The sequence below is a fragment of the Camelina sativa genome, chromosome 12 (assembly GCF_030686135.1).
Source record: "Camelina sativa cultivar CO46 ecotype springtype chromosome 12, ASM3068613v1".
NCBI lineage: Eukaryota > Viridiplantae > Streptophyta > Magnoliopsida > Brassicales > Brassicaceae > Camelina > Camelina sativa.
In genome coordinates this window covers 30,473,996-30,485,474 of record NC_141891.1, presented here as the reverse complement: position 1 = coordinate 30,485,474, position 11,479 = coordinate 30,473,996, and the positions used below count along the sequence as shown (strand labels likewise).

The 11,479-nt window shown below is 32.3% G+C and overlaps 1 non-coding gene and 1 pseudogene across 2 annotated transcripts; one reads left to right on the top strand and one right to left on the bottom strand.

The window, feature by feature from the left end:
- Window positions 1-1,734: 1,734 nt before the first annotated feature.
- On the bottom strand, window positions 1,735-1,839 carry LOC147931130 (small nucleolar RNA R71). Its single transcript, XR_015576878.1, has one exon. It is a non-coding gene; the product is annotated as a small nucleolar RNA R71 (small nucleolar RNA).
- A 4,457-nt stretch (window positions 1,840-6,296) lies between these two features.
- On the top strand, window positions 6,297-8,139 carry LOC104733858 (uncharacterized; annotated as a pseudogene). Its single transcript, XR_015573988.1, has 7 exons — window positions 6,297-6,648; window positions 6,725-6,927; window positions 7,019-7,111; window positions 7,191-7,293; window positions 7,373-7,666; window positions 7,748-7,825; window positions 7,909-8,139. The product of XR_015573988.1 is annotated as an uncharacterized LOC104733858 (transcript).
- Window positions 8,140-11,479: the final 3,340 nt, after the last annotated feature.

The following is an 11,479-nucleotide window of genomic DNA, read 5'->3' as shown; positions in this document are numbered from 1 at the left end:
CCACTCGGACAAGCCATGGCCGCTGGAGATCAGATGGACCAAGGTGCAAAGACACACGCAGCCACACCACTCGGCCAAGCCATGGCCGATGGAGTTCACACCAAACTTGTTTTATTTTTGACCCGGGTTTGACCCAGTTTGTTTTGGGTTGACCTAGGTTCTCTTCTACTCTCCTATAAATACTCTAAACCTATTAAGGAGACATATATCATATCTTATCTCTTGTTTTAGTAGCCACTTAGGATTCATAAGCTTGTTTACTCTTGGTTATTGAATCCTTTTGATTTCCCAGTTTTAATAGCAATTTCTTCTTCTAATCTCTCAATTTATAAACTCTTATCATGATTTCACAAAGATCAAACTCTTTCCTTTGTGTGATCATGATGATGAGTGAGTAGATCTTGTAAGAACTTTGGGCTTGGTAGATTAGGGAGATAGATGGTTGATCTTTGATGTCTAGGGCTTTATTTATGTATTTCCTATCTTGATTAGTGATAATAATGCTAGACAGCTTTGATCAAGCTTGAATTTGGACTTTAGGATTTCCATGCCCACAAGGTGTTTGATGAAATTCCTGAACCAAACTTTTCAAGAGCTTTGCATTTCTAGCCAATGGAAATTGATGATTAGGGTGCTTAGTGGTATTTGAACTTGTTCTTAATGCATGTTTGTCTTGTGATTACCTTTGGAAATTGTTGATGATCACTTGATTAGCATAGGATCTCTATCATGGAAATGAATTGATTTGCATAAGTGTTCTAGCCATAGGATTGTTCTTGATTGTTACTTAGACATCTAGGATTGATTAGCTATCTCCCAAGTCAATTACCTTGCCCAAGGTTCACTTGTTTAATCTTGATTTTAAAACTATTCTTAGTTGTGTGTTTGCTTGCTTTTAGTTTGTTTGTTTGCTTTATTTAATGTTGCTTCTAGCTAGTTGATACATAAAACAAACCCCTTTCTTATTAGCTTAGATTAAGCATTCATGTGTATTCCTGGTGTGTTGATCATTGCAAACTGAGGTTCGATAATTTAATTGATAGAAAAAGTACTACATCAATTTGGCGCTGTTGCCGGTTTGCAGTTGCATTTAACCATTAGGATTTCATCTTTGCTTGAGACTAGGCCATTTAATTTCGTAAATATGATTAGCTTCATGCATCTAGTTGAGATGATGAATTCACTTTTGCTCGTTGTTACTAATCTGTCTTCCTTGATTCTCTTATGCTTTCAAAGGTACTCAAACCAAAATAAGAAGAATGGAAAGACAAGGTCATTCAAGGTGTTGGCTGAGGACAATCAAACAAGCATTACTAAAGCTACAAAACCTCAAGTACTGGTAACAAATCCGACTCAACCTCAAGAGAACACATCAACAATAGGAAACTTTGATGCTCCTCATCATGAGTCAAGATATGGAATTCACCCTCCTCTAATAGAAGCCAGTGCTTATGAAATCAAGGCAAGTTTGATTAGATTGATTCAAGCCTCTAAATTCTTGGGACTAGCTATGGAGAATCCCTATGATCATTTGGACTCCTTTGAGAGGATGTGTAGCACATTTAGGATTGGAGGTGTGCTCGATGATAGTATCAAGCTTATCTTATTCCCATTTTCTCTTGGAGAGAAAGCACGCCAATGGGAGAGAACTATCCCATCTCATTTGGTCAATTCTTGGGATGATTGTAAGAAGATCTTCCTTCTCAAGTTCTACTCCAAGCAAAGAACAGCTCAAGTGAGAAATGACATAATGAGTTTTAAGCAAGAAATTCATGAAAGCTTCAGTGCAACATGGGGAAGAATTCAGGGATATATTCGAGATTGCCCACATCATGGATTCAACAAGCAAGCTATACTTAGTATTTTATATGGAGGAGTTAAAAAGGAGCTTAAATTGACATTGGACATGGCTAGCAAAGGAAGTTTTTCAAACCTCACCATAGAACAAGGAGAGTAGCTTGTTGAGAATTTGGCTCAAAGTGATCAAAGATACTATGAGGAGGACTATGATGAAGTCCCAAGAGATGGTGGAGACAAGACTGAGCAAAGAAGATTTCAACACAGAGGTTATAACCAAGCTTACCCACCTTTAAAGCTTCAAGGAAAGTCTTCTATTCAACTTCCCCTTCAAGATAATGCAGTGAGTGCCACGTTGAAACAAGTTTTAGAAGGCCAAATTAAGGGTTATACGGACTTGAGTAAGAGTGTTGTTGAGCTGCACAATAAGATGGATGGGGTGTACAATGAACTTGATCATAAGATCATTAGCTTGGCTTCTCATAGGAAAATTGTTGATCTTAAGGTACCTCACACCTCTTCTACTTCAAAGAATACAAGTAAACTATTACCAGGTGAATCCAAAGCCACCCCCAAGGAGTTTTGCACTGCTATCTTCACAAATGATTTGGATATAGTCGATGAGAATGATAAAATGATAAAAGAAACTTCTAGGCTTTCATATGGTTCTTTTGTTGAGCAATCAGTAGATGATAGCAATGGAGAAGAACCAAGGATTTTGAAGGAACATCAAGAAGATGTCAAAGTTGTGAATGTGATGAATGGAGATACTCTACAACTTGCTAATTGTGGTGAAGAAATTTTGGATGGTGAGTGGTTAGACTCTTTATTTGATGACCTCAAAGGGGATTCTAGAGAAGAGGATTTGGGTCAAGCAAATAAAGTTGTTGACAAGAAGAAGAGGAAGAAGAAACAACACCACCTTCCCACCATTGTTTCATCTCCTATGACTTTGTGTTTGCATCCTTTGGGGCTTGTTGATGGAGCAATAGAGTACAAAGTGAAGCACAAAGGTCCTTCTTCACCCTTTCCAAGTGTCAAAGCCAGGCTGGATCCCAAGTATCATTATGACAAAGATAGCTTCATGACCTTCTCTCAAGTGTCATCGCTATCAACCTCCAATCTCCTTCCACCAATTCAACAGGATCTCAAGGGAGCACTAAAGCTCCTCCTATCACTCCATCCCCTAAGGTTCACAACTAGGGCCAAGGTATGGTCCTAACTTTCCATTGTATATATCATTTGAGTCTTGTTTCCTTTATTTTGTTCGTCTTTCTCTTGGACTTTTCCTACACAGGGACTGTGTGAATTAAGTTTGGGGGAGGGACTAACCATCTAACATTGTGTTCTGTTTTGATTTTCTTCTTTTGTGTGATGCATTGTTATTAGCTATGTTTTGAGAAAAATCAAAAAAAAAATTGAAAAATTTTCAAAAAAACAAAAAACAAATGCATGTAGCTTTGCATATTCATTCTTGTGTTTAGGATTGAGTCTAGAAGCATTTAGTATGCATTTGCATTGGCATTTGGGATAATAATGAAACTACCTTGGTAGAAGTAGAGACTTAGGATTGAACCCACAGCCCTCATTTATAGTTCATTGGTGCTTGTTTAATCTTTGGAAAAAATGAAGAATCTAGGCATAAAAGCATTGTGTTACTTGAAAGCATTTTCTTCTAGTGTAATGCTTGCTTGATCATTGCTGCATCTCTATATTATTTGGACTTTAATTTGATCTTTAAATTATCTTGCATATGGACTATGAATGCTAGCTCATGGAACTTTCATTTGGGTTAACTATCTCTATTTGCCACTCTATTTTGTTTAACCCAATCTCTTGCCATGCCTTTAGACCCCAACATTTTCTTTCAAGCCTTGTATTGATTTGTTGAGTGAGGCCTTTTCTTGATAATGCTATAGGTTGTGAAATCTTGAGAGTATTGAGAATGACAAAGAATTGGCTCTTGTTTTTAGCTAGGCTTGGAATCTTTAATGCTAGCTAATAGGGCTGGTTTTGAAAGAAATAGGTGGTTAAAATGTTGATTTGGGTTCAAGTTCGGGAACAAGAGAGAATAAGAAGGGAAATAAAGGTTTACTTGGTCAAAAAAAAAAAGGGAAAAGTCTCTAAGGTTAAGTTTGGTTATAAGCTCTAAGTCTCAAAGAAAAGGGATAGAAAGTATTGTTACAATATCCTAGAATCAAAAAGAAATGAGTAAAGGAAAATCAAATAAGATTTGGGAGTATAGCAAGGAAAGAATAAGAAATAAAAGGAGCTAGTGTTTAAAGCAAAGAACAGCCTTAGAGATATACAAAAAGAATAAGACCTGAAGTTACAAAAAAGGGGTTTAAGAGATCAAAGTTCAGTCTTTGGGTTTGGAAAAAAAAAGGAAGAAAGATGAGAAAAAGGGTAGAAAAGCTTCTAGGTGGGTAGAACATCAATAGCTAAGCTTTGTATGCCCAAATTATTCTCAGTCTTAGATAGATTTCATGACTGTCTTGCATTCCTCTTTGTTTGAGAGTTAACCACCCAAAAATACCATTTCCAACCACTTTATAAACAGCCTTTCCCTTAAACCAATTGAGCTTGATTTATTTTCCATTTGCAAGATCACACCAAACACTTTAATGAATGTGAAAGAGATGTTCAATAGGATTGCAAGTCTTTGCCAATAGATGGAAGATGAACTATAGCGGTGCATTGTGTTAAGCATAGAAAAATATTTGTAAGGACTTTGATTGATCTTAGCACCATTGAACTACATCTAAAGACTTTTGTTTGAATCTTTTGTATGCTTTTTGGTTCTGAATCCCTTTTTCAAACCTCTCTCTCTCACTCTTGCTTGGTTTTTGCTAGAGGACTAGCAAAGTATAAGTTTGGGGGAGTTGATATCTTGTGTTTTATGTGTTTTTAAAGCTTAATTATTCATTGTTTTGTGCATATTCATGAGCATTTAGGTTGTTTAGGTTGCATTTTGCATCAAGTTTGGTATCTCAGGTGTTGGAGTAGAAATGTACAAGGCAAATGTGCTTTGGAGCTAAATAATTCAATAATTATCAATATAATGTAAGACACACATTTGGATGCACACAAGATGATTGATGATTCAGAACCAGTCTGCAGTCCCTCAGAGATCGACTCGTACGAAGACCTTTCCTTGGGATTTAGCTCCAGCTTTCTTCACCGAAGTTATTGGAAATTGAGTAAGCTTTGCAATGGAGGTAATTTCAGGACAATCGGATGTGTATGTAAGGAGTTATACCTGTTTTAGTGAGCGTATATACAGCCAGAGCTGGAGATCAGATGGACCAAGGTGCGAAGAAACACGCGGCCACACCACTCGGCCAAGCCATGGCCGCTGGAGATCAGATGGACCAAGGTGCAAAGACACACGCAGCCACACCACTCGGCCAAGCCATGGCCGATGAAGTTCACACCAAACTTGTTTTATTTTTGACCCGGGTTTGACCCAGTTTGTTTTGGGTTGACCTAGGTTCTCTTCTACTCTCCTATAAATACTCTAAACCTATTAAGAAGACATATATCATATCTTATCTCTTGTTTTAGTAGCCACTTAGGGTTCATAAGCTTGTTTACTCTTGGTTATTGAATCCTTTTGATTTCCTAGTTTTAATAGCAATTTCTTCTTCTAATCTCTCAATCTATAAACTCTTATCGTGATTTCACAAAGATCAAACTCTTTCCTTTGTGTGATCATGATGATGAGTGAGTAGATCTTTTAAGAACTTTGGGCTTGGTAGATTAGGGAGATAGATGGTTGATCTTTGATGTCTAGGGCTTTATTTATGCATTTCCTATCTTGATTAGTGATAATAATGCTAGATAGCTTTGATCAAGCTTGAATTTAGACTTTAGGATTTCCATGCCCACAAGGTGTTTGATGAAATTCCTGAACCAAACTTTTCAAGAGCTTTGCATTCTTAGCCAATGGAAATTGATGATTAGGGTGCTTAGTTGTATTTGAACTTGTACTTAATGCATGTTTGTCTTGTGATTACCTTTGGAAATTGTTGATGATCACTTGATTATTTATGCATTTATTTGTTAGATAGCTTTGATCAAGCTTGAATTTAGACTTTAGGATTTCCATGCCCACAAGGTGTTTGATGAAATTCCTGAACCAAACTTTTCAAGAGCTTTGCATTCTTAGCCAATGGAAATTGATGATTAGGGTGCTTAGTTGTATTTGAACTTGTACTTAATGCATGTTTGTCTTGTGATTACCTTTGGAAATTGTTGATGATCACTTGATTAGCATAGGATCTCTATCATGGAAATGAATTGATTTGCATAAGTGTTCTAGCCATAGGATTGTTCTTGATTGTTACTTAGACATCTAGGATTGATTAGCTATCTCCCAAGTCAATTACCTTTACCTTGCCCAAGGTTCACTTGTTTAATCTTGATTTTAAAACTGTTCTTAGTTGTGTGTTTGCTTGCTTTTAGTTTGTTTGTTTGCTTTATTTAAAGTTGCTTCTAGCTAGTTGATACATAAAACAAACCCCTTTCTTATTAGCTTAGATTAAGCATTCATGTGTATTCCTGGTGTGTTGATCATTGCAAACTGAGGTTCGATAATTTAATTGATAGAAAAAGTACTACATCAACATAGAAGGAAAAATGTTGATATTGAAAGATGCATGGAAGTTACAAGGCACTAAAGTGATAGTGCATTTCGACGAAGATAGCGGTCAGCCAATTGGAGATTCTGGAGGTTTACTTGGATCATGGTTAGGTCAATTAAGTCATGATGCAAATTTGATACCCATTAACTACAGCGACTGGAGATTTGTTAATTCTTATATAAAAGATACAGCATGGAACACAATTCAGGTAAAATCTAGTTCATATTCATCACTATAAGACAATAAATTGGTTTGATAGCAAGTTTTATGTTTTGTCGTTGCAGTCCAAATTCAGATTTGATGATCCTGTGATTAGAAAAGAATATGTGATGGGTGCACTGGGTAACAGATGCAAGGATGTCAAACGTCGGCTTTGGAAAGAACACAAAAAGATACTTTGAATGAAATGTTGCTGAAGCGACCCGACAATATTCCTAAACTTCAGTGGGGTCAATTCGTTTGGGCAAGATTTGATGAGAAGTGGAAGGTATAGTTTTTTTTTGTGTTAAATATCTACATGTAGTTGGATGTCTTTACAACCAATGCAACTATTTTTCTTCTAATATGTGAGCTTTCAGAAAATGCAAGAGCGGAATACAAAGAGCCAAAAACACAATACCATGCCTCACTTATGTGGAAGGATGAGCTTTCTAAAGAGAAGAAATGAGATTGTGAGTAATTTAGTTTTGACAAAACATTAGTTTCTTACACTGATATTCTATATTATTTATGCATTTATCTTTAATGAAGAAAATCAAAACTGGAAAAACACCAAGTCGAGCAGAGATTTTTTATTGAGTCTCGTACAAAACCTGATGGAAGCTTTGTATGTGAGGAGGCGAAGACACATGCGGTTAGTTTCTTTAATATCAATATTGATTGATTATCACTATAATTAATTATGTTTGATATTTATCACATTTTCTTTTTAGGAAGCACTTACAACACTGTTGATTCAAAATCCGCAAGTCATTACTAATGTTACAACTAGTCTAGATGATGAATATGCTCAAGTGTTTGGTCCAGAGCGTCCAGGACGAGTACGTTGTGTTGGTCGTGGATCCACACCTTCAAAATTAGGAAAACACTCAAATGTGGCTAGAGTAGATGTAAAAAATTCTGAAATGGTTGTTCAGCTGAAGGAAAAAGTGGAAGAGTTACGAACGCAGGTAAAAGCAATGAGTACGTTCATCCAACAAATACTTGGTACTTCAACCGGTGAACAGGTAATATACATAATTTAATAAATTGAATTATTTTATTGTAAATTGATTATATGAAACTAATATACTAAACTAAACATCCAGACAACTGTATGGGCCGCAGCTTTTACTAACATACCTAATCCAGCATTTCTAAACATATCAAATGTACCTAATCCCCAGGTAAATGGTATTTACGTATTCATTTCACAGATACTAACTATTTAGATGATAAACTAATCTGTTTTTTATTTTATTTTTCTTAGGAAAATGATGATGGTCTTGATGGATGCTAGTGATCATAGTTAACACATAAATTTATCCAAATTTCTTAGCAACTTTGGTTTATTTTGTTTTTTATGCATTTGGAAAACTTATTAGGATGATTTCTGTAATTTGCTTTCCAGTACTTTAATTAGTAATTTAAGTCTTGTTTTTATTTTATTAACTATTTCATATTGAATTGATTTTCATATAATTAATATTTTAAATAAAAATGTGCAAAAACATTGATAATTTATAAATTATTTGAAAACTATTTTTTAGTCGCTTTTTAGTGACATAATTTTTAGAATCAATTATTTAAACTAATGTAAATTTCACATCAATTATATACAAGTGATGTTAATATTTTAAATCAGATAGTTGAAATGATACAAATATTAAATCGGTTATTGTAAATGATACAACTATTAAATCAGTTTTCAAAATTGATACTAATTTTAACATCAATTATTGGTAAGTGATATAAAAATTGACATCACTTATTCATAAGTGATATAAAAATTAACATCAATTATTTAGAAGTGATATAAATAATTGACATCAATTATTACAACTGAGGCAAATAGTAACATCACTTTTTCAAATTGATAGAAAATGTAGTATCACTAGATTTTCACCCGCGGTATACCGCGGGGTAATATTTTCTTGACCGAAAACTTTTTAATTTGAAGTTATAATTGTTTGTTGATTTTATTTAGTGTTTGAAATCGTATAATTGTATTTAGATTGTTAATTTTAGGATTTAATCTGTGATTTATTGCATGACATTTTGTTTACATAAGCGTAATTTAATTATATTTTTTAATATTCTAATATTGATGGTGTTAATAAAATAATAATAAGATAAACACCAAATTAATAGTATTTTAATTTACATATATATATCAACCCAAATCTGTCCTGCTATATAACCGTGATATTCAAAACTAAAATTATTCTAAAACAATTCTTTTGGCATAAGCATTTAATTTAGTATTTACTTTAATTACTTTAGTAACCCACAATATAATTTTTACATTTACATGTTGCATTTTATTTTTAATTTAGTAAATTCATTTAAAACATGAAATTATACACTATAGGATCTGGTAGATCAAATGAACCATCTAAATGTCTTTATGTTGGCGTACATGACTTTACATAGTCTTACTTTACAGAGTTTACTCTAAGTGAGTTTTGTTAACTCAAAGTATATAAGAGCCTTTAATGATAATGGTTAGGTAGTGATTCCAATAGTTTAGGAAAGTTGCGATTAGGGGGGATTAATTGTTTAAAAAATCGGGAAGCTTATAACATAGGAATTGTCAATCCAAAAAATATAAAATATGATAAATCTTTTGTTTCTTATAAGTATTAGTTTGAGACATGGACTTGGGCCTTTATAAGAGAGAGAAATATAATCAAATCATATTTATAAATTAAAATTTAAATTATTTAATGCTAATGGGATGATTGTAAATAGGTTTGAACTTGAGGATTTATTTCATAAATGTCTCCAAAAATGTATATATAGATTTATTGGTAATTGACACATTATTAATATCAATTATAACAACCGATACAAAAAAAAAAAAAAAACTTTGCATCAGTTGATAATAAATTGATGTTAATTATTTGCATCAACAATGTGAGTATCATTTCTATAAGTGATGTAAAATTTTTTTGTATCATTTATAAGTAATGCAAAAATACAAAATAAATGATACCACATACCTATTTTTTTGTAGTGATGTTACATGAACTCCATCCATGCCAAATGCAAAAATGGAGCCCTCAAGTATCTATATACTTAGACAGTCTTTTTCTTTCAAAAATACTAATACAAACTAGGATTTACCCCGTGGTATACCATGGGACAATTTTTAAATTTTATATTTGTATATAAATTTTATGATTTTGTATTATCAGTAGTATGTATTTCTTTTAATTAACTTTAATATATATCTATCTATACATTTTTGGAGTACAAATTTGTGTCCTTTTTGTCATTCGGGTCGGTTTTTTTTCTACTTTTAAACCGATTCAATAAATCGGATCTTTCCTTTCCTTATCACACGGGTCGGGTTATTTAAAAACATTTTATCCGCTTATGATAATCGGATCTTCCCTAAAAATATAGCTAATACAATTTGCTACATCCCTAAAATATCGAGAGTAATTTAATTCTTAAAGAAAACGATTTTGGTCCTAAAATCTCGCCTAAATATGATGTTTCCTTATCTACATTCGATTTTTAGGTAAGATTTTAAAGATTTATTATTTGTATTAATTATTATTATTACTAAAATCTCGATTATTTAATCGAAACATAACAATTTAATCTAAAATAACTGTATTCCCTTATCTAGAAAGATATTTGGGTTATGATTTAGCACATATATAGTAAATATTTAATGTTCATACACTTCATATTTAATATTTCTTTCTCCTAATATTTATAAAACCGATTATATAGAAACAAATAAGTAATTGCGTTCAGATTTTATTCCAATTTTGTTATAGTATCAAATATATTATGCTTGACACCAAGATTTTTTTTGACCTACTTTCGTCTACTATAAATACTCTATGGAATTGCGTTTCTCATATTATCAAACACACAAATCTACTATTTCTTATATCGTGAATGCACCATTTTATTAAAAGCAAGAGACTATCAAGAAGATGACATATGCCTAAATAAGCTTGATTTAATTTGCAAGCTGATATGGTTGTTGGATTTAAATTTCTATTTTAATATCTATCTTTGCGTTTGAACCGCTTCTTTTTAATGGCTATCATTTAGTCAAGTTTTTATATAATTATTTTCCATGTCTATATATATATATCTTTGATGGAAGAAAAATGTACATATCAAATATTTTGCAGTCACTAATTCCTTTTTTGTTTATAGATTTTTTTTTGGTGTAGATTTTAGTTCTTGAATATTAATTTGTTTATTTTTGGTTTTAATCAATAACTATTTTTTAAAACGTTTCTAAGTTTTTTATTTTCATTTTTCCTTTACACTACATATGGGGTCATATAAAAAACACGGCATGGGGTTATATGAGGGGACAAATTTGATACAAATATTAATAAAAATAAAACCTATCATTATAACTCAATACTACAATAAGGGTTAAATTTATTTTGTTAACATTACTAATATTAGATTATATCAAATCGTATTAGTTTAATTAAGAGTGTTAAACAAAAATTGTCTAGCGGTATAAAGTAACATATATATATATACTAGATAAGGACCCGCCCGATGTGAGGGTTTTAAACTTTTGTAAATAAAATTAAATTTAACAATAATATATTAAAAAATTTTGTACGTTATTTATTAAAAAAAACATTTCTTGCTATATTACATTTATTTATATCTATTTACAAATTTTTTATTTCTGTTACCATTAAAAGTATATTTCTTTACACCTAAGTATATTGTATGTTACAAATATATTATTTATCACTACCTAAGAAAATATCTATATAAACACATTACATCAACTATTATATGTCTATTTATTTTAGCTTTTGCATAGTTTCTTTAATGACTAAAATTGT